Genomic DNA, 21,269 nt, shown 5'->3' with positions numbered 1-21,269 from the left:
AAATAAGCCAGGTACAGAATGACACATTTCACATGTTCTCATTCATAAGTGGAGCTAAAAAAGTGGATTTCACGGAAGTAGAGTTGATTGATGGTTATGGGGGACTGAGGAGGGTGGTGAGGGGAGGGGTAGGGGAAAGAAGAAAGACTGGTTAATGGGTGCAGAAATACAGTTAAAAAGGAAGAATAAGACCTCTTGTTTGATAGTACAGTAGGGTGACTATAGATAGCCATAATTTGTTGTATAGGTCAAAATATCTGGAGGAGAGGAATTAGAAGTGTCCCAGCATAAAGAAGGGTGAATTTTTGGAGTAATGGATGTCTCAATTGCCCTGGTTCAATCCTCACATGTTGTATGTACTAGAATATCACATGCACCCTAACATTTGTATAACGATTATAGAGCAACAAAAAATCTCATTAGTGATTTTGAATATTAACTAGAGACTGAAACAATAATATTTTGGATATTGCTTAACTGAAATATAAAAATGCTAAAATGCACAATGAAATATACTATTAGAATTGTTGAAATAATAAAAATTTTTTAAAGTGACAATACCTAGTGCTGGTGAGGATAAAGAACAACTGGAACTATCATACGTTGCTGGTGGGAATATAAAATGGTTACAGGCACTTTAGAGAAGTTTGAGATGTTCTTAAAAAGGTAAGCATACCACCTGATCCAACAATTTCACTTCTATGTATTTACCTAAGGATAGTGAAAACATATGTTCATACAAAACCTGGACATAAATGATTATAGCAGCTTTATTTATAATTGTCCCTAAATGGAAACAATTCAAATGCTCTACAGCCAGTAAATGGGTAAACATTCTGTGATTCATCCAATCAATGGAATATCATCACTCAGTGTAAGGAACAAACTACTGACATATGCAACAAAATGGGTGAACCTTAAATGCATTATGCTAAGTGAAAGAAACCAGACTCAGAAGGCCATATACTGGATGATTCCATTATGACATCCAGAAAAGGAAAATCTGTAGGAACAGAAAACAGATCAATGATTGCCAGAGGCAGGGGGAGAGATTGACTACAAAGGGACACAAGGGAATGTTTTAGAGTGATAGAACTGATCTATATCTTGATTATAATCCTGGCTCCATGACCATATGCATTTGTCAAAACTCAGCGATTTGGACACTATAAGGAGTAAATCTTACAGTATGTAAATTATATTGAATGATTTAAAAACTCAGTATGGTCCTTGGAGCTGGAAGAACTTGACACTGTGTGAGTTTTACTTCTTTTTTTCTTCTTTCAAATGTCCTTTCTGTTCAAATCAATCCAACAAGTGTTGAGTGTTTACATGTATCATCCACCAGGCTAAACATTTCTGGGATCACATAAGAAGTTTAAAACTAGGTTTCTGACCTCAAGTTGTTCATAAGTATGAGGACAGGCATTGCAGTTTAGACTATATCTGGCAAGTAATAAATGGCCAATACAAGTCCTTGAGTAGAGAGATGACTATTGAATGCAACATCTTAGAAAGGTCAGTCAGAAAGTTTTGTGTTGTCTAGATCATGGCTGGGAGATACTGAGGTGGGAGACTCTTTAAGAAATAATTGCACTAACCTAGAAGTGAGGTGGGAGATATGAATTCAGACAGAGGGATGGCATTTTTGGATACCTGGTTGGCAGATTAAGCACATACTCGGGGATGAAGGAGGGGCCACTGAAAATGAGAACCCTTCAATGTTCGTGATTTTTCCCAGACCTTTGTAATTTATATAGAAGGGCACCATACATTTTTTTCATCCTGGGGCCAAGTCATATTCTGTCTCTATGTCCTGACAGTGAAGATGAACAGCAACAAAAGAAACTAAATTCAAAGGCACTGAAAAGGAAAAAACAAACGAGTAGAACATAAGGAATGAAGTAGAGAAGGGTTAAGACTGATTTCAAAGTTAGGATCTTGGAAGAACTTCGCATTCATAAAGACCTGACAGGAGGGAGACACACCTTTGTTTTGTACGTCATGTCACTTAGTGCAAGAATGGGTCATACAGTTTGGAGGTGTTCTCTTCACCCCAGCTGCCCTAGGCTCCTTTGCAGAACAAGCCAGGCACACTCGTGCCACAGAGGCTTGGAACTGGTTATTCCCTCTGCCTGAAATGCTCTCCGTTCCACAACCACATACTACCCCCACACTTCTCCACTTTTTTATTTGTGTGTCAGGGTCTCACTCTGTCACCCAGACTGTAGTGCAGTGCCATGATCACAGCTCATAGCAGCCTCAACCTCCTGGCCTTAGAAGATCCTTCCATCTCAACCTCCAGAGTAGCTGGGACTACAGGTACCCATGGCCATGCCCAGCTAATTCTTTGTAGAGATGAGATCTCTGTGTTTTCTACTCTGGTCTTGAACACCTGGTCTCAAGTGATCCTTCTGCCTTGGCTCCTAAAGTGCTGGGATTACAGGTGTGAGCCACAGCCGGCCCCTTAGCTACCTTTTTTTTTTCTTTTTTGAGTCATAGTCTTACTCTATTGCTCAGCTGGAGTGCAGTGGCATGATTATGGCTCACTGTAGGCTCAACCTCCTGGGCTTAGGTGATCCTTCCACCTCAGCCTCCCACATAGCTGGGGCTGCAGGTATTTGCCACCATGCCTGGCTAATTTTTGGATTGTTTTTTAGAGATAGGGTCTTACTTTGTTGCCTAGGGCGGCCTCAAATTCCTAGCCTCAAGTAATCCTCCTGCCTCAGCCTCCCAAAGTGCTGGAATTATAGGTGTGAGCCACCATGCCCAACCCTTCTCCACTTTTTATGCCAGCCCCTTCTACATGAGACCTATCTGACCATCCTGCTTAAAACCATAGCTGCCCCTCTCAGTATGTAGTCTCTGTAGTCTGTTCTGCGTTTTTTCTTTTTCATAACACATATTACTTTCTTACCTTCAAGCATACTTTACTCACTTAGAATCCCCACTGTTTACCACAGGCCTCTTCTTTCTCGAATGCAAACCTGCAACAGCACGGATCACTAACTATTTTGTTCATGGATGTATCCCAAGCATCTAGAATAGTACCTGGCACACCATAGGTACTCAAAAAATGCTGTGAATAAATGTTTCTCCTAATATCTGCAGGCAGGGAAAAATAAAAATAATAAAAATTAAAAAACAAAATATTTGTGATTAAGTGAATAACAGTAATTCACATTTAGCCAGCATATTCCTGGACTTCACACTTTGCTATGTGCTTTACATTATTTAGCTCACTGAATTCTTACAACCGCTCTATGGGGTAGGTGCTATTATTATTTTCATTTTACAGATAAGAAAGCAGAGGCACTGGAAGATTAAGAGACTGACACAAGGTTACATATAGTTACGAAGAAGTGGAGCCAGCATGCAAACAGAAATATATTCAAACACAGACCCCAGAGCCTGCTCTGGCCCCAAGGCCACCTCCTAGTTGACTGGCACATGGAAGCCGATTGGAAGCCCACTGGATTCTCGGTAGTCAGAAGAGACCTGTTGGATGAATTCATCAGTGGAAGCTGTTTGAAGGAATGAGTTATCCAAGAGAAATCCAGTACTGATGATAAGAAGAGACCATGAGGCTAAGACAGCTGCTACACTCACGCATTTATGAAAGATAGTAAAGCTGGAATTTGAACTCAAATCTTTCGCTTCTCAATCGTTTGCAAGGAATACAAGGTTTAAATTCACATCTTTTAAAAAGGCAAACTTAGGCTGAATCTCTTTTAGTCTCTCTTTTTTTTTTTTTGGTAGAAAAAACATATATTTGTCAATAAAATCCACTTAACGCTGACGCTTACTGGAATTGCTTTATGTATTTCGTTTGGTTTCTGTTTCACTGCAGACGGGAAAATGTGTTATTCTTTAGATAATATCTCTAAGAATTCATTGTTGAAAAGGGATTAACAGCCCAGAAATAGTTTTGAAGAGAAACAAGTCTTGGATCGTGTTTTGGATCATGTTTTATCAATTCGAGCAGCAGCCCCTCTTGATGAGAAAAACACTGTCAACCCCCTTGGGACAGGAGCTCCTCTTCCGGTATTGGCTTCGGGCAGGGTGACCTTTCACTCCCTTTTGATGGTCGCCCTCTTGTGGTGGACTGTGAGTACGCACGTCTCCGTCTTCCTCTAAGCTTCTTTGGGAGACAGGCAGGCCTTCCGTCCGGCGTGTTCTTTGACCTCCGAGGCGAAGAGAAATCCACCCCGGGATCCTACTTCTGGGGTAGTTACCTCCGGTGTTCTTTAAACATAAGGGCAAATGTGTTGTTTTTATTTCTAGGCTTTATTTTTTGACAGAATATTTGTAGGCCAACTGCTGTCACTGTGACCGATTTTAGTTGTAATTATTTTCTCTTTCTATTTTGTGTAGGATAATTAGCGAATGAAAATAGAAAAAAATTCAAACAGGTTTAAAAAGGCTTTATGTTTGCGAATTCTCAGCTCATTCCTTATCCAGACAGTTCCCCATTTGTGTGTGTGTTAAAAAGCTTAGCGTACCCTACACAGATCAAGGCAAAAACTCAACAAGAAAAAAAAAAAAAAGCAGAATGTTTAAGGCTGAGAAATGTCAAAATGTCTTAGGATCTTATCTCGAATCCTTCTCGTTTAGAAGTTGTCTTAAGATCAAGGGGAGGCCGGGCTCGGTGGCTCAGGCTGTCATCCCGCGCCTTTGGGAGGCTGAGGTGAGTGGATGGCCTGCGCCCGCGGGTTCGAGACCCGCCTGGGCGGCGAGACCTCATCTCTACAATCAATCAAAAAATCAGCGGGGCGTGGTAGCACGCGCCTGTAATTCCGGCTACTGGGAAGGCTGAGGCGGAAGGATCGCCGGAGCCCGGCAGGTCGAGGCTGCGGTGGCCGGGAGCGGCCACTGCGCTCCAGTCTGGGCGACTGAGTGAGACTCCACCTCAAAAAAAAAAAAGATCAAGGGGAAAATGGCAGGGTTTGGGGGTAATGCGAGGAGATGACGACTACAAGCCCTTGGAAGTCGTCTCTCATGCCTGGACCCGTGATGATATATACCTCCTGGAAAATGATAATGGACGGTGTGTATAGATCCCTAGTCCCGACTGATCCATCCTATATATGGCTGCCATTTAAATTTCACTAAATCAAGGGACAATGTCTTATGCTTATTTTATGATACATGGAAAAGGTCTTGATCTCTGGAGTCAGACAGAACTGAGTTGGAATCTAAACTCTGATACTTAGCAGTGTGACTTTGGACAAACTATTTGATCTCTTTTGTGGCCACAAGGGGACAACAATCCCCACTTTGCTTGTAACTCAAAGCAGGTGAGGAGTTGGCAGAGCCTGGGCCAGAGCCCTCCACTGAAGGCATCCCACGAAAACCCCTTCCATTGTGCTTCACAACCCTCGTGTTGCCAATGTACACGGTTGGTAAGAAAAGACACACACTGGAATATGGAACAGACAAGGCATAATACATGGAAAATTACTTGGTGTGCACACCAATAGTTCCTTATTGTACTATCAATTTGTTTTTATACAGTTTGGAGGCTATCTGATAAAAGTCTATAAATTTATAGCTTCCCGGTGAGTTGAAGCTTTTATAAATACCATTGTTTGGTAACCCCTAATAATGTTGTTTGCCTGAGAACCTATTCTGTTTGATGTTGTCACAGGTACACTGGTTCTCTTTTGGCTAATATTTGCCTGGTTCAGGTCTGTGATTCCTGTTCTCCAGTTCTGAAAACCAAAAAGCTCAAAAGACAAAAAGGTTTTTTTAATCATTCTTTTGGCAGTCAAACCTGATCTATGCTGATGTGAGGCTTATTTATAGGCCTTATTTTTCCTACTTAGTGTGACTATTTATATGTTTCTTTCAGAAACATTACTATGTTTGACTATGGAGTGCTACCTCAAACCTCACTGGGGAACTTATATAATAGATAACATATACCCTCTATTAATTTCTTAAATTTAAACTGAATCTGAAACATGTTTGGCTCTAGGGTTTGGGTTAAGAGCTTGTGGCATTCTCTCTCTATTTTTTTGTGTGTTCTTATGTATCTTGAAGTAGCATTTAGCTGGATTTTCTTTTAATTTAATCTAACAATGTATTTTAAATGGAAAATTTAGTCTCCTTGAATCTATTTCTGGACAGGCGTGGTGGCTCACACCTGTGACCCCCAAATTTTGGGAGGCTGAGATAGGAGGATTGCTTAAGGCCTGGAGTTCGAGGTCATTCTGGGCAGCATAGCAGGACTTCATCTCCACACAAAATTTTAAAAATTAGCCGGGCATGGTGGCACACACCTGTAGTCCCAGCTATCCAGGAGACTGAGAAGGGAGGATCACCTGAGCCCAGAGGTCAAGACTGCGGTGATCCATGATCATGCGTGGCACTTCAGCCTGGGTGACAGAGTGAGACTCCCAACTGAAAAAAAAAAAAAGAAGAAAACGAAAATAAAATTTATTTCTGATGTTTTTTATTTTTGTTTCTTTTGCTTTCTAAATGTCCCACCTTGTTTATACTTTCTTCCTTTCCAGCATTCTATTGGGTTAATTGATCTTCCCTTTCTCTTTTTTTCCCAAGTTTTTGCTCACTTAGCTAGGAAGTTGTGCCTCTTTATTCTGAATGGTTGCTTTTCAAATATTTTCATGACTATTTAACTTACAAAGTTTACAGTTATTCAGTACCTTTAACCTATACTTCAGAAACTTCAAGACATTTCATTGCTCTAACTCTGATCACATGCTCCCAGCTACTATTTTTGTTTTATCTTGTTTATCTTTAATTATAAAAGCTAGACATTATCATTTGATAAAATGCTTATTTAGATTTATGCCTTTATTCACCAACTATTTATGCAACGCATATTTCTGAACACCTCAGGCCTGGAGACTGAGCAGTGAGCAACATGAAGTCCTTGCCATGCAGAACTTAATTTCCAGCTCATATTAGCTGTTCCTTCCTACCTTTACATCTTCCTTCTTTGGTCATTTTCCTTCTTTCTGTATATATTCTAGAAATTCTTTGACTGGGGGTTTGTTGAATCTTAATTCTTTTAACTTTTTAGATAGCTACTATATTGAGATATAACCCACATACCCTACAGTTCTCCTACTGAAAGTGCTTAAGCTGGGCTTGGTGGCTCAGCCTGTAATCCTGTGCCTTTGGGAGGCTGAGGTGAGTGGATTGCCTGAGCCTGCGGGTTCGAGACCCGCCTGGGCAACTTGGCGAGACCTCATCGCTACAATAAATCAAAAAATCAGCCGGGCGTGGTAGCGCATGCCTGTAGTTCCAGCTACTTGGAAGGTGGAGGCGGAAGGATCGCCGGAGCCCAGCAGGTCGAGGTTGCACTCCAGTCTGGGTAACTGAGTGAGACTCCAACTCAAAAAAAAAAAAAAAAAGAAAGTGTTTAATTAGATGGTTTTGAGTGCATTCACAGATATGTGCTATTATCACCAGTTGATTTTCATAACCTCAAAAAAGAAATGCTTCACTTATGAGTGGTTACTCCCTATAGTGGGTTGAATAATATCCCCCCCAATTCACGTCTACCTAGAACCTTGGAATATGACCATATTTGAAAATAAGGTATTTGCACATGTAATTAGTTAAGTTGCAATCATACTGGGTTAGAGTGGGCCCTAAACCCAATGACTATGTCCTTATGGAAGAGGTTGGACACAGAAGGAGGTCACGTGAAGATAGAGCAAGAGATTGGAGGGATGCAGCCACAAGCCAAGGAATGCCAAGATTACTGGGAGATACCAGAACTAGAAAGAGGCAAGGAAGACTTCTTCCCTAGAGTTCCCAGAGGGAGCATGGCCCCGCTGATACCTTAAATTTTGGACTTCTGGCCTTCAGAACTGTGAGACAATACATTTCTGTTGGTTCAAGCCACCCAGTTTGTGGCAGTTTGTTACAGCAGCCCTAGGAAACAAATGTTAATACATTCCCCATTTCCCTTTCCCCCAGTCTCTGGCCACTACTAATCTGTTTTGTATCTCTGTGGATTTACCTATTCTGAGCATTTCATATAAATGGACTCATACAATATGTGGCCTTTTGTATTTGGCTTCTTTAACTCAGAATAATATTTTCAAGGTTCGTCCATGAAATCAATTTTTTTTAATGGTCCAATAATATTCCATTGTGGGGTATATCACATTTTAATGGTCCAATAATATTCCATTGTAAGGTATATCCATTCATTGGTTGGTTGACATTTAGATTGTTTCCACTTTCTGACTTTTATGAATAGTGCTGCTGTAAACATTTTCAGACAAGCTTTTGTGTGGACAAAATATTTTTCTTGAATATATACCTAGGAGTGGACTGTCTGGATCATATGGTAAATCTATGTTTAATCATTTTAGGAACAGCCATACTGTTGTCCAAAGTGCTGCTACCACTTAGTTTTCCATCAGTAGGGTATGAGGGTTTCAGTTCCTACACATCCTTACCAACACATGTTATTATTTGACTTTTTGATTCTAGCCATCATAGCAATATTTCATAGTGATTTTTATTTGCATTTCTTTAGTAACTAAATATGTAAGGCATCTTTGCTTGCATGCATTGGCCATTTGTATATTTTCCTTAGAGAAATACTTATTTAGATACTTTGCCCAGTTTTTTAATTGACTTACTTGACTTTTTATTTTTGAATTGTATTATTTATATAGTCTAGCTATACATTCCTTATCAAATATATGATTTACAAATCTTTTCTTCCATTCTGTGAAAGAAATTTTCTTTTTAGTTTCCTGATCATGTCCTTGGAAGCACAAGTTTTTAATAATTATGAACTCCAATTTATATATTCTTTGTTGCTTATGCTTTTTTGGTCATATGCAAGAACTCATTGTCAAATCTATGGTCATAAAAACTTACTTCTTCATTTTCTTAGCTATAAACTCTTAAAACATTTATATCTATTGGTCATTTTGAGCTAATTTTTATGTATGGCATTAGGTAAGAGTTCAACTTCATTCTTTTGTGTATGTTTATCTAGTAGTCCTAGGATCATTTGTTGAAAACACTATTCTTTTCCCCACTGAATGGTGTTGGCATCTTTTTCAAAAATAATGTAGCCATAGACACAAGGTTTTATTTCTGGACTCTGAATTCTATTCCACTGACCTGCAAATGTATTTTTATGCTAATACCACACTGTCTTGATTACTGTTGCTTTGTAGTAAGTTTTAGAATCAGGAAATGTGAGTCTGACAGCATTATTGCTCCTTTTCAAGATTGTTTTGGCTATTCTGGATCATTTATAATTCCATATGAATTCCATGGAACCAGTTTGTCAGTTTCTTCAAATAAATAAGTTGTGATTCTGATAGAAGTTGCATTGAATCTGTAGATCAATTTGGGAAGTATGCCATCTTAACAATGCTTAGTCTTCCAATCCATGAACATTAGATGTTCTGTCACTTATTTACATCTTCTAATTTTTTTCAACAGTTTTGTAGCTTCAGAGTGTACATCATACATTTCTTCTGTTAAATTTATTCCTAATTGTTTTATTCTTTCCAATGCCATTGTAAATGGAATTCTTTTCTTAATTATATTTTTGAATTGTTCGCTGCAAAAGTATAGAAATACAATTGGTTTTTATATATTGATCTCATATCCTGTACCTTGATGAACTAATTTATTATTTCTAATAGTTCTTTAACAGAATCATCAGAATTTTCTATGTACAAGATCATGTCATCTGTAAAAACAATTTTACTTCTTCCTGTCTAATCAGATGCCTTTTCTTTTCTTGCCTGTCATAGCTATTCTGTGTTGAAAAAAAGTGGTGAAATCATACATCCTTGTATTCTTCTTGATCTTAGGAAGAAAGCATCCTGATTTTCTAATAAAGTATAATTTTAGCTGTGGATTTTTTTTCATAGATACCCTTTATCAGGTTGAGTAACTTATCTTCTATTCCTAGTTTGTTGAGAGTGTTAAATCATGAAATAATGTTAGATTTTGTCAAATACTTTTTCTGCATCTGTTGAGATGATCTTGCAGAAATTGCTTTTTATTTCATTGATATGGTATTTTACATTAATTGATTTTCACATGTTAAACCAACCTTATATCCTGTGATAAATCTCACTTGTCATAGTGTATCATTCTTTTTATATATTGCTGGATTTGGTTTGCTAGTATTTTGTTGAGGAATTTTGTATCCATATATATAAGATAATGTTCTTAAATTTTCTTATAATGTCTTTGTCTAGTTCGGTATCAGGCTAATAATAGACTCATAGAATGAGTTGGGAAGTGTTCTTTTCTATTTTTGGGGAAGAGTTTATGAAAAAGCAATATTAATTCTTTAATTTTTGATCAATTTCAGTGGTGAAACCATCTGGGCCTAAACTTTTCTTTGTGGGTTTTGTTGTTGTTGTTGTTGTTTTAAAGCCAGTGTCTCACCCTGTCACCCAGGCTGGAATGCAGTGGTATGATAACGGCTCACCACAGCTTTGACTTTCTGGGCTCAGGTGATCCTTCCGCCTCAGCTTTCTGAGTAGCTGGGACTATAAGCAAATGCCACCATGCCAGACTCATTTGTTTGGTTGTTGTTTTTTTTTTTTTGGTAGAGATGAGATATCATTCTATTGTCCAGGCTGGTCTCAAACTCCTGCTTTACTCTCCTAAAATGCTGGGATTACAAGCATGAGCCACTGCACCTGGCTAGTTTTTTTTTTTTAAGTTACAAATTCAGTCTCTTCGTTTGTTATGTATCTATTCAGATTGTCTATATCTTCTTGAGTGAGTTTCAGTAGTTTGTGTCCTCCTAGGAACTTGTACATTTCATGTAAGTCATCTAATTTATTTGTATACTGTTGGTCATAGTATCTTTTATAATTCTTTTTATTTGTAAAAGATTGATAGTGATCTCCCCTTTTTTATTTCTGATTCTAATAGTCTCATTCTTCTCTTTTTTTTTTTTCTTGGTCAGTGTAGCTTAAGTTTTGCCAATTTGTTGATCTTTTCAAGGAATCAGCTTTTGGTTTCATTGATTTTCTCTATTGCTTTTATATTCAGTATTTTATTTCTTTTCTAATCTTTAGTATTTCCTTCCTTCCACTTGTTTCGAGTTTAGTTTGCTCTACTTATTCCAGTGTCTTAAGGTGGAAGATTAAATTATTGATTTAGGATCTTTCTTCTACTCTAAGCTACATATCTCTTAATCTTTCTTTCACATTTTTCATTTGTTCTTACTTTGTGCCAAATTATAAGTAATTTCTTCAGGTCTATCTACTAGTTCACTAATATTCTTTTCAGCTATTGCTTATCTTGTTTTTTAATGCATCTATTTAGTTTCTTCTTCCAATGACCAATGTCTTTTTTCTATCATCTCTATTAGGTTATTTTTCAAATCTTCCTATGAATATTTAATAGCACTTTTTTCTTCTTTATTTTTATTTACTTATTTATTTTTTTTATATTTTTGAGTTGGAGTCTCACTCTGTTGCCCAGACTGGAGTGCAGTGGCCGCTCCTGGCCACTGCAGCCTCGACCTGCTGGGCTCCGGCGATCCTTCCGTCTCAGCCTTCCATGTTTTTATTTTTTTGAGACAGGATCTCACTCTGCTGTCCTGGCTAGGGTACGGAGGTACAATCATAGCTTACTGCAGCCTCAAACTTCTGGGCTCAAGTGATCCTCCAACCTCAGCCTCCTGAGTGGCTGGGACGGTAGACATGAGCCACAATACCTGGCTGTTTTTTTCCCTCAGAGACAGAGTCTTACTGTGTTGCCTAGGCTACTTGTTCCTTTCATATTTTAAAATTTGAGCTTTTATTTCTTTAACCATTTTATTTTATTTTTTTTTGAGTTGGAGTCTCACTCTGCCACCCAGACTGGAGTGCAGTGGCCACTCCCGGCCACCGCAGCCTCGACCTGCTGGGCTCCCGCGATCCTTCCACCTCAGCCTTCCGAGTAGCTGGAATTACAGGAGCGTGCTACCATGCCCGGCTAATTTTTGATTTATTGTAGAGATGAGGTCTCGCTACCCAGGCGGGTCTCGAATCCGCAGGCTCAGGCAATCCACTCACCACAGCCTCCCAAAGGCTGAGCCACCAAGTCCGGCTTCTTTAACCATTTTATATAGTTATTTTATACTTTGATAATATAAAATCTCATAATTTCAACATCTGAAGTCATTGGGAACGCTGAATCTTTTGTTTGTGGTTTCCTTCTTCAGATACTTCATACATTTTGAGTGTGAACTCTTATTTGGCAGAACTTAGTGGGAATTTTGGAAGGCCTGTGATGAGAATGCTTTCCTCTGAATAGAATTTTCATTTGTTTGGTTTTGGCCCTGGTTAGTGGCAATAACCTTAGACCACTTTAATTTCTCAACTTGGGGATTTAGCAGTTGCACAAATATTTAAATGAAAAGCCCAGGTCCATATGTAGACAAACATAGTGATACAAATTCTCATGGGAGACCTTCCCCCCCATTTCCTTAGTAGAGAAAGATTTCCTGTTTGCTCTTTTTGCTTTATATCCAGGTAACTTTACTTCTAGCCCACACTTTCATAGAGAGCCCTTTTAAGGTCCCAGATTTATGTGCATGAGGGGAGCTCAGGTTTAGAGCCTCTCATACTACCTTTTGAAGAACCATGACCTAGCATCCTCTTCCCCATGCAGCTGGTAGTTGATCTTCAAAGCTTTCCATTTCTAGAATTGGCGTTTGTCCCCAGGGAAGTGCCAGCTTCTGTAACCACACACCACTCTCGTTTCAGAAGTCAGTACATTTTATTTTCTGTGGTGGGGATTTCTTTCACTTTGCACAACTTAACAATGCATCTAAAAGGGGTTTTTTTGTAATTAATTTGGTATTTGGATGTTTTTTAGTCAGATGATTTTTAAAGAATATCTACACAGGTATCCTGTTAGAAACTCTATAATTTATTTATACATTTAATTATTGATAACATTTAGGGCACTTCAAATTAATTTTTCTTTATACTGTCATACACATGATTGGTTTTGTCTCCTTCTGCCATTCTTTGTTGAATTTCTCTAGGTTATGTAACTAAGAATAAGATTACTGGATCACAGGGATGGCATGTTCTACTTTATGAGAGATTGCCAGATGTAGTTCTAGAATACTTGCAACAAGTTTTCAGTAGCAAGAAATATGTTTCTGCTGCTGAACATTCTTGCCAATACTTGGTACCATCAAACTAATTTTTGCCTAGCTGTTGGGTAGAAAATGGCATTTGCCTATTTTTAAAAAATTTCATCTGCCTGGTTACTAATAATTGAGTATATTTTCATGTTGATTTGTCATTTGGAATTCCCTCTTGAGTATTGACAATTTATTTCCTTTGTTCATTTTAGATGAGATTGTCTTTTTTTCTCATTTATCACAACTCTCTGTATAACATTTTTCAGTTATATTCTAAATATCTTTTCTCTGTTTATGTCTTGTCAATTTGTTTAATGCGTCCAAGAGATTTAGTTCTTCTTTTCCTTTATGGTTCATACTTTTGGGTTTTGTTTATAGACTTCTACCTAACCCTGAAGTCAAAAACATATTCTTATTTTCAATACGCATCTTGGATCCTTACTGACGTAAAGATCTTATAGCTTAGAGATTTGTGATTTAAATTTTCCTCCCCTCCCCAAGTTTATACTATACAAGGAAAGATCATTTTATTTGGGTGGAGGGGAGGTGGGAAAGATAACTTTAGCCCATGAGCCATTTGTCACCTGAATAACTCCTTTTACTCTTTGAGCTCAGCTGAAAAACTCTCTACTCTGACTTCCCCAACTAAATTCAATTCAGTATACATTTATTGAGCACCTTTCACATGCTGGGCTCTTTCCAGAAGCTCAGGGAACAGTCTTGAGCGCAGTTTATATTTCAGCAGAGAAATTACATTTTAGCCAGATCTGTGCACACATTATCCTATGGTTCCACTGTGTGCTGTAAACCTCCACCACAGTAATTGTCTTAATAGAGTAATCTGTGCGTGGTTTTCTCCTCCATCAGTCAATTTCATTGGCTCTACCTTCAAAATATAATCAAAATCTGACCATTTCTCTAGATCTTGGAAAGTTCCTAGATCTTCTGCCTGGGTTACATCACAGCCTCCGCCTATGTCCCTACTCCTACTCTGTCAGCCACAGCCAACTATTCTCAATACAACAGCCAATGTAGTCCTACTAAAATCTACAGCAGGTCCTGTTGCTTTCCTGCTCAGAATGCTCCAGGGGCTGACATCTCACTCAGAGAAGAAGCTGAATCCTCCCATCCCCACCCTCAGGATCTGGTTTGCCCCTCCTCTTCTGTCGTGCGCCTCACACAGGGGACTTTCTGCAACATTTTGAACACTCTTCTGCCTCATAGTCTTGGCATCCATGGGTTCCTTTGACTGGACACATCCACAAGCTTTGGCCTCCTCACCTCTTGTGTGTCTCTGCCCAGATATGACATTTTCAGTAAGGCCTTTTTTGACCTCTCTGTAAAAAAATAGCTCACCCACCCTACTCTCTATCCTCTTCAGACTAGTTTATTTATCTCCACGGTGTCTATCAACATCTGACCTCTTGTGTATTTCTTTCTCTCTATCCACCACCACAAAGATGTAAGCTTTTTGAGAGCCAGGGACTTTGTTTATTCACTGCTGTATCACACAGTGCCTAGAACACATGAGGTGGCCAATATATATTAGTTAGATGAACTTAATTATATATTGACATCAATATACATTGTATATGATATTAATTATGTATAAATCAATTAAATCTGTGCATGTAAGAATGAATGAATGGCAGGTCTAGGGGTGGGGGTGGGCCAAGATGAAAACACTGGTTGTATTAGAAAAGAAATAGGTGCAGACAGAACAAGAGACTCTGAAGAAAGGAAGAGGGGTTATGCTTGTAGTCCCAGCCCCTGGGGAAGCCACGGGTGGGATGATCACCTGAGCTCAGGAGTTTGAGGCCAGCCTGGGCAACATAGCAAATCTCTATCTCTAAAAAGAAAAAAGAAAGGAAGGAAGGAAGGAAGAAGGAGAAGAAGAAGAAGAAGAAGAAGAAAAAGAAAGAAAGAATAAAGATAGAGGGTAAAGTTCTCCTGTTTTGCGATTTTATTTAGAGTCTTCAAGGGCAGCTGACACCCTTGGCTCTGACTTCCTCTGTTGTCTTTGGCATTAATTTCCTTCCTGAAGGTGGCTCTCAACAAATACTTCTTGACTGCCTGCTTAATTAAGTTATTATAAGAGAATTTCTTCTGCATTAGTCAGAAAACGAAATCACTTTCTAGATTGCTTTGCTGTGCAGGGCTGTCCCTAGAACCACCAGGGGAGGGAAGGATGAGGAACTTCCTGTTCTGGTTAGAACACTGGAAGCTGATCGAAGGAGATGTGGCCCATGCTCGGAGAAGGCCTCTATCAATTTATCATGCACAAGGCCACATAAGAAAAGGGCAGAACCCACCAATGAGATGGAACTCGACTGGAATTCAAGGTTTACCTTTTTATTAAAAACTTTGAGAAGAAATAATCCATGACATTTAAGTCTTAACTTTTTTTGACTATCTTTTTAATTTAGATTCCTGTACTCACTAATTTATACTTTTAAGTACTTTCATTTTTGTGTACGTGTTTAGAGACAGCATTGTCTACCAGAATATAAACTGAGGCTGTACTTTCCACAAAATAGTCTTACTGTGGTGCACATATGGTGGGCGGGTTCGAGACCCGCCTGGGCAGGCGAGACCTCATCTCTACAATAAATCAGAAAAAATTACCCGGGCTTGGTAGCGCGCACCTGTAGTTCCAGCTACTTGGAAGGCTGAGGCAGAAGGATCGCCGGAGCCCAGCAGGTCGAGGCTTGCGGTGGACGGGAGCGGCCACTGCACTCTAGTCTGGGTGACAGAGTGAGACTCCAACTCAAAAAAAAAAAAAAAAGTTAAAAAAGCAAAGCACAAAAGAGGAAGAGGCCAATTTTTAACCTCTGCTGTTACAACCAGAGACTATCATTCAGAGAGGGACAGACTTCTAGGAAAAAGTTTTCAAGCCTGTGTTTTACCTGTAAGTTACTCATTTTCTGCTGAAAGACAAGAATTAAAGCTTTTCATCACAGGAAAGAAAAAATATCCAAATTTTGAAGTACTTACTGCAGTTCCACATTTTTTTAGATTTGAACTATAGCAGTTAGAATGGAGATGGCAATATAAAATATACAAGCCTGAAAAGCTAAACTTTGATAACTGGAGGTATAAATGACTGGTATCTCTTCTGCAGTGTATGGAATGAAGACAGTGTGGTGTGGACAGATGTGGATTGGCATGGGACGTGGACTTACATAGCATGTGGTTTACATGAGATGCAAGAAACACTCAGCTGATGGCCAAGAACAAGAACACGGACTGACAGAGCTGTATTTTAGAGAAGAGTGTTCAGACAGGACACTAAGCAGCAAATAATAGAAAACCCACCCAAACTAGGTCAGCAAAAGAGTGATTTATCTGAAGAACACAGATGTCACTCTAAGGATCATCAGCAAGTCTCAGAGCCACTCTGGGGTCCCAGGGCCTGGAACCAGGAATCCAAACATTGTCAGCTCTGTCACTCTCTGTGAGTCAATCGTCAATCTCTCTCTCTCTCTCTCTCTCTCTCTCTCTCTTTCTCTCTCTTTCCCCTCTGCTCCATTTAAGCCTTCTTCTCTGCTAATAGAGACAGACATTCTCTGCCCAGCAGGAAATCTACCCATCAGCAAGTGTCAAAGTTACATCCTGAAAGATCTGCAAGCAGAGATGAAAAGATACTTTTTTCAGTCTTTGAAAGATCCCAGGGAAGGGTTCAGACTGTCCAGATTGAATTGTTATGCTCACCTCTTGAACCATCACTGTGGTTGGGGGGTGGGCTCCATTTTGACCCAGACTGGGTTGTGTTCCTGTCTTTGGTCCAGAGTGAGCAGGTTCTGTACTAGGGTGTGGTTTAGCACAGACCAGACCCTTGGTAACATGTGCTTATTTTGGACAGCCCTTAGGACAGGTTTTTGACAGTCACCACTTGAGTCATTCCAAGTACCCCCACAGAGGTGAGATAGGAAGTTACTATGAGAACCCCAGGATAAACCTACCCTGAGAGTATATGTGTGTGTGAGTGGGTGTGTGTGTGTGTACACTCTACTACTTACTAGTCAACCTATTTTTCTATGTATCAGTTTCCTTGTTTATAAAATGGAAATAACAATGGTAACCAACTACATAGGGCTGTTAACTGGATTAAATGACTTATTCTATACAAAACCTCTAGAACAAGACTGGAAATGGAAAGATTAGCTATAGTGCTACTAACATATATGTCACTAAAATCAAGCTATAAAGACAACCCATTCTCAACGACGATTTTCATGCTGTCTTACTTACATACCCTTTGCAGACTGTAAGGTCTATGTAGTTACTTTCTGTTCATCATCTTTTGCTCACTATAAGCCAGGTTTTCCCTGAAAGGGTCTCAATGGGGCTCTGAGGCTGACCTATGTCTTTCTGGGTCACCACCCCAGAGTGAGAATCTTTTTCACTTTGTGATGCAAAACAACGTATTTGCCAAATTCAAGATCCCCACAGAGCTCACGATGAGCAAAACTTTGCTGAACCGAGAGACCTATATTTCTGAGCAGTCTCCTGCTCTATAGCAGTGTTCATCGCTACTCTCAGTGGCTTCGTGGTCTGCTTGCTCGCAGACCCTTTTGCTTATGATAGCTGTTTCATTCCTGACACATCAGGAACAAGCGTTTCTAAGAAATAGAGCATTTCTAAGATCTGAATGCCCTTTCCTTTGGCTTGTTGCTGGTGTTTATTTTAATCTTTCTTTTTTGCTTTGTTGCACAAACCTCTATGCCCCCATCTTGGTCCAGCTCAATTCAACAAACACCATTTGAGGCTCTACTGTATACCAAGTACTGTACTTGCTATCACATATTTCACTTTCTTTTTCTTTTCTCAATCTCTGATTTTCTCATTTTCTAAGTTTCCTCAATAGAGTAACAACATTCATGGACTTGAAGTGAAACTCTCTTGCTTGTTGAAAATGCCCTTTAAAAAAATTTGTATATATCAGAACTTTGTGTGAGAGCAAATTTTGGTTGTGAAGAGGTTATAGGTACCTGACTGTGTGTCTGTTGGTAGTAAATTGCACATTGTTCATTCCATAGTGTGGGTTTGTTTTTCTCATTAGTCCTTTTGCTGTATTTATCAAATCCTGTGTTTTGAAGCAATTCCTTTGCATACCTTTAAGAAGAGATATCTGAATTAGATAGGCTTGTCAACATTTGTGATCTCTAATTGTGCCAAAGGTGGTCAAACAATCAAGAACAGATTAATGCCTAACGAGGGCCTCCTCTCATCTGGGTGTGACTTTTTGCACCTTCATGCCTCTTAAAGTAAGAATAATAATACCTCACATTTGAAAGAAAACAGGGTAATTAGATGTTAGTAAATGTCTTTGAATTTGTTACTGTGTAACTAAATAAAGACATGATGATTAAGTAATTTACTACATAATCAAAATGGCAAGGTAAGGATCCACAGATAGACATTATGTTTACAGATATCTACTTACTTTCACTGCCTCTACATTTTTTTTTTTTTTTTGAGTTGGAGTCTCACTCTGTCGCCCGGACTGGAGTGCAGTGGCCGCTCCCAGCCACCGCAGCCTCGACCTGCTGGACTCCGGCGATCCTTCCGCCTCAGCCTTCCTAGTAGCCGGAATTACAGGCGCACGCTACCACGCCCGGCTAATTTTTTGATTTATTGTAGAGATGGAGTCTCGCCTGCCCAGGCGGGTCTCGAGCCCGCAGGCTCAGGCAATCCACTCACCTCAGCCTCCCAAAGGTGCAGGATTACAGGCTGAGCCACCGAGCCCGGCTACTGCCTCTACATTTATATCACATTTACTAGTCGTTCATTCAGTCATCATTTGTTGAGCTTATTTGATATATAGCAGAGGCTCAATAAATGAGCCCTTGAAAAGTTGACTAGAGAAACAGACCTACAAAGGAATTGCTATAAAACAGGGAAATAAATAATCATAGACAAATGACAAAGTTGTTGGAATAGGAAGAAGTGATTAACCATGAATGGTGGGAAGTCAGAAACAAGTCTCAAGAGCAAGAACATTAGTTTCATGTGAAGATAGAGAGATGAAGAAAAGCTTTCAGGAAGAGGAAGCATGCAAAGACCACAGGGGTTTGAAAGAGCATGAAATGTTCAGCAAGTAAAGGGAGTGACACAGGTGGGATGGTATATAAGGACGTCTGGAGTGTAACTAGGAAGCTGGATGATGGATTGGGAAGGGCCCTATATTTCATGCTAATTTTGCACTTTCTCTTGGAAGGAATGATTCAATGATAATAAATAGGGAAATGATTTAATCATAATCTAATAGGAAATCATGGAAACACAATACATAAGACAGAAAACCTCCAGAGATAATTGAACAATTGTCCTTCAAAATTAACTTTTTGAGGGCACTCATTGAAAAACAAAAATTTTCTTTTAAATACATTTGAGGAAAACTGCATCCTTGATTCCCTTTTCAGAGAAATGTCATGTATGAGAACATAGAAGCTCTGTGAAGACCAGCAGAAAAGGTATTAGTTTTACTTTATTTAATTCAGTCACTTCTAAGCCAATTTGACCATAAAATGGGATTCCCAGATAAAATCCTGTATAGACATTCAGGTAAAGTTGATGTCCAGATAGACAATGAATAACTTTTTAGTGTAACTAGGGGATATTGCATGAGAATTCTAAGAACGCTTGCATAGCACTTTAAAACTTCAAAGATTGCTGAGTGCAGTGGCTCACATCTATAATCCCATCAATTTGGGAGGCCGAGGTGAGAGAATTGCCTGAGCCCACGAGTTCGAGACCAGCCTGGACATCTTGGCGAGAACTCATCTCTCCAATAAATCAAAAAATTAGCCGGGCGTGGTGACATTTGCCTGTAGTTCCAGCTACTTGGAAGGCTGAGGCGGAAGGATTGCCTGAACCCAGTAGGTCAAGGCTGCGGTGGCCATGAGCGTGCCACTGCACTCCAGCTTGTGCAACAGAGTGAGACTCCAACTAAAAAACAAAACAAAACAAAAAAAAGAAAACATCAAAGATTATTTTCTGATGTGTTTCTAATGAGAGAACAAAAGAGACTCAGACTCCCCAGAAACTTCATGCATCCTTAAAAAGTCTGTGAGATGGAAATTAAACATCCTTATATTATTTATGATAGGTGCTATAAGCATTTGCTTAAAGTATCTTTTGTATTTTACACTTTTTCTTCATTCCTCAGTAACTATAGACTAATGTAAATAAAAGTTGTTGTTCTTGTCACTGATAAAAATTTTATTCCCCTCTCAATGATAGTATTTAATTAATTAATTAATCTCATTATTCAGCACACAAGTGTGGAGAGTTTAATATGGCCCAGACATTGCAGATACTGAAATAAACAAGGAAGGTAAGTTCTCTGCTCTCTGTGGAACTGACAGTACAGTGGATAGCCTAAGGCAATCTGTGGTTCTCTAAATTGACTTAGCATGTCAGATCCCATGCGTTCTGGCTCCAGATGATCTGTATGGTCTCACCTCCCAATGTCCCCCAACCTGCTACATTTGTAGTTTCCAGGATGTACCAAGTGTTTGTACCTCTAAGCTTTTGCATGCACTGAGGGCTTTCTACAAGATACCTTTGCTGTCTCCTTCCCCTCCTCACCTCTTCCATATCACCCGTGGTCTCCAAGATTTAATTCAAGCATGAATCTTGGAAGCATTTTCTGATATTTCTTCCCCTAGTCAGACTGAATAACTTTTTACAATTTCAAATATTTCCCCGTATGCCAAATATCACTCCATCACAAATAACACTTACCAAATAAACTTGCTGTAGTTACTGGTTTACTTGGGTCTGTCTCCCACATTAGACTATTAGCTCCCTGTGACTAGGGAGTGTGTCTTTTTACATTCTATGTCCAAGACTCACAAAGGCTCTTGGTCGAAGAGGCTGATTTATATATATTCTGCAAATGGCAGCTATGGTTCCACATGAGGAACGCTTTTTACATCTATCCAGAATCGTAAGATAGCTGGCCTTGCCTTGGTGGGTATCATCACATTCCACATTTAGATAAGAAATGTTCTGAAGCTGGGCTCTGTGGCTCAGCCTGTAATCCCGCGCCTTGGGAGGCTGAGGTGAGTGGATTGCCTGAGCCCACGGGTTTGAGACCTGACTGGGCAACTTGGCAAGACCTCATCTCTACAATAAATCAAAAATCAGC

This window comes from Carlito syrichta, unplaced genomic scaffold, assembly GCF_000164805.1.
Source record: "Carlito syrichta isolate Samal-C Ts95f unplaced genomic scaffold, Tarsius_syrichta-2.0.1 Scaffold314373, whole genome shotgun sequence".
NCBI classification, from domain to species: Eukaryota; Metazoa; Chordata; class Mammalia; order Primates; family Tarsiidae; genus Carlito; species Carlito syrichta.
This window is presented reverse-complemented; position numbering follows the sequence as displayed.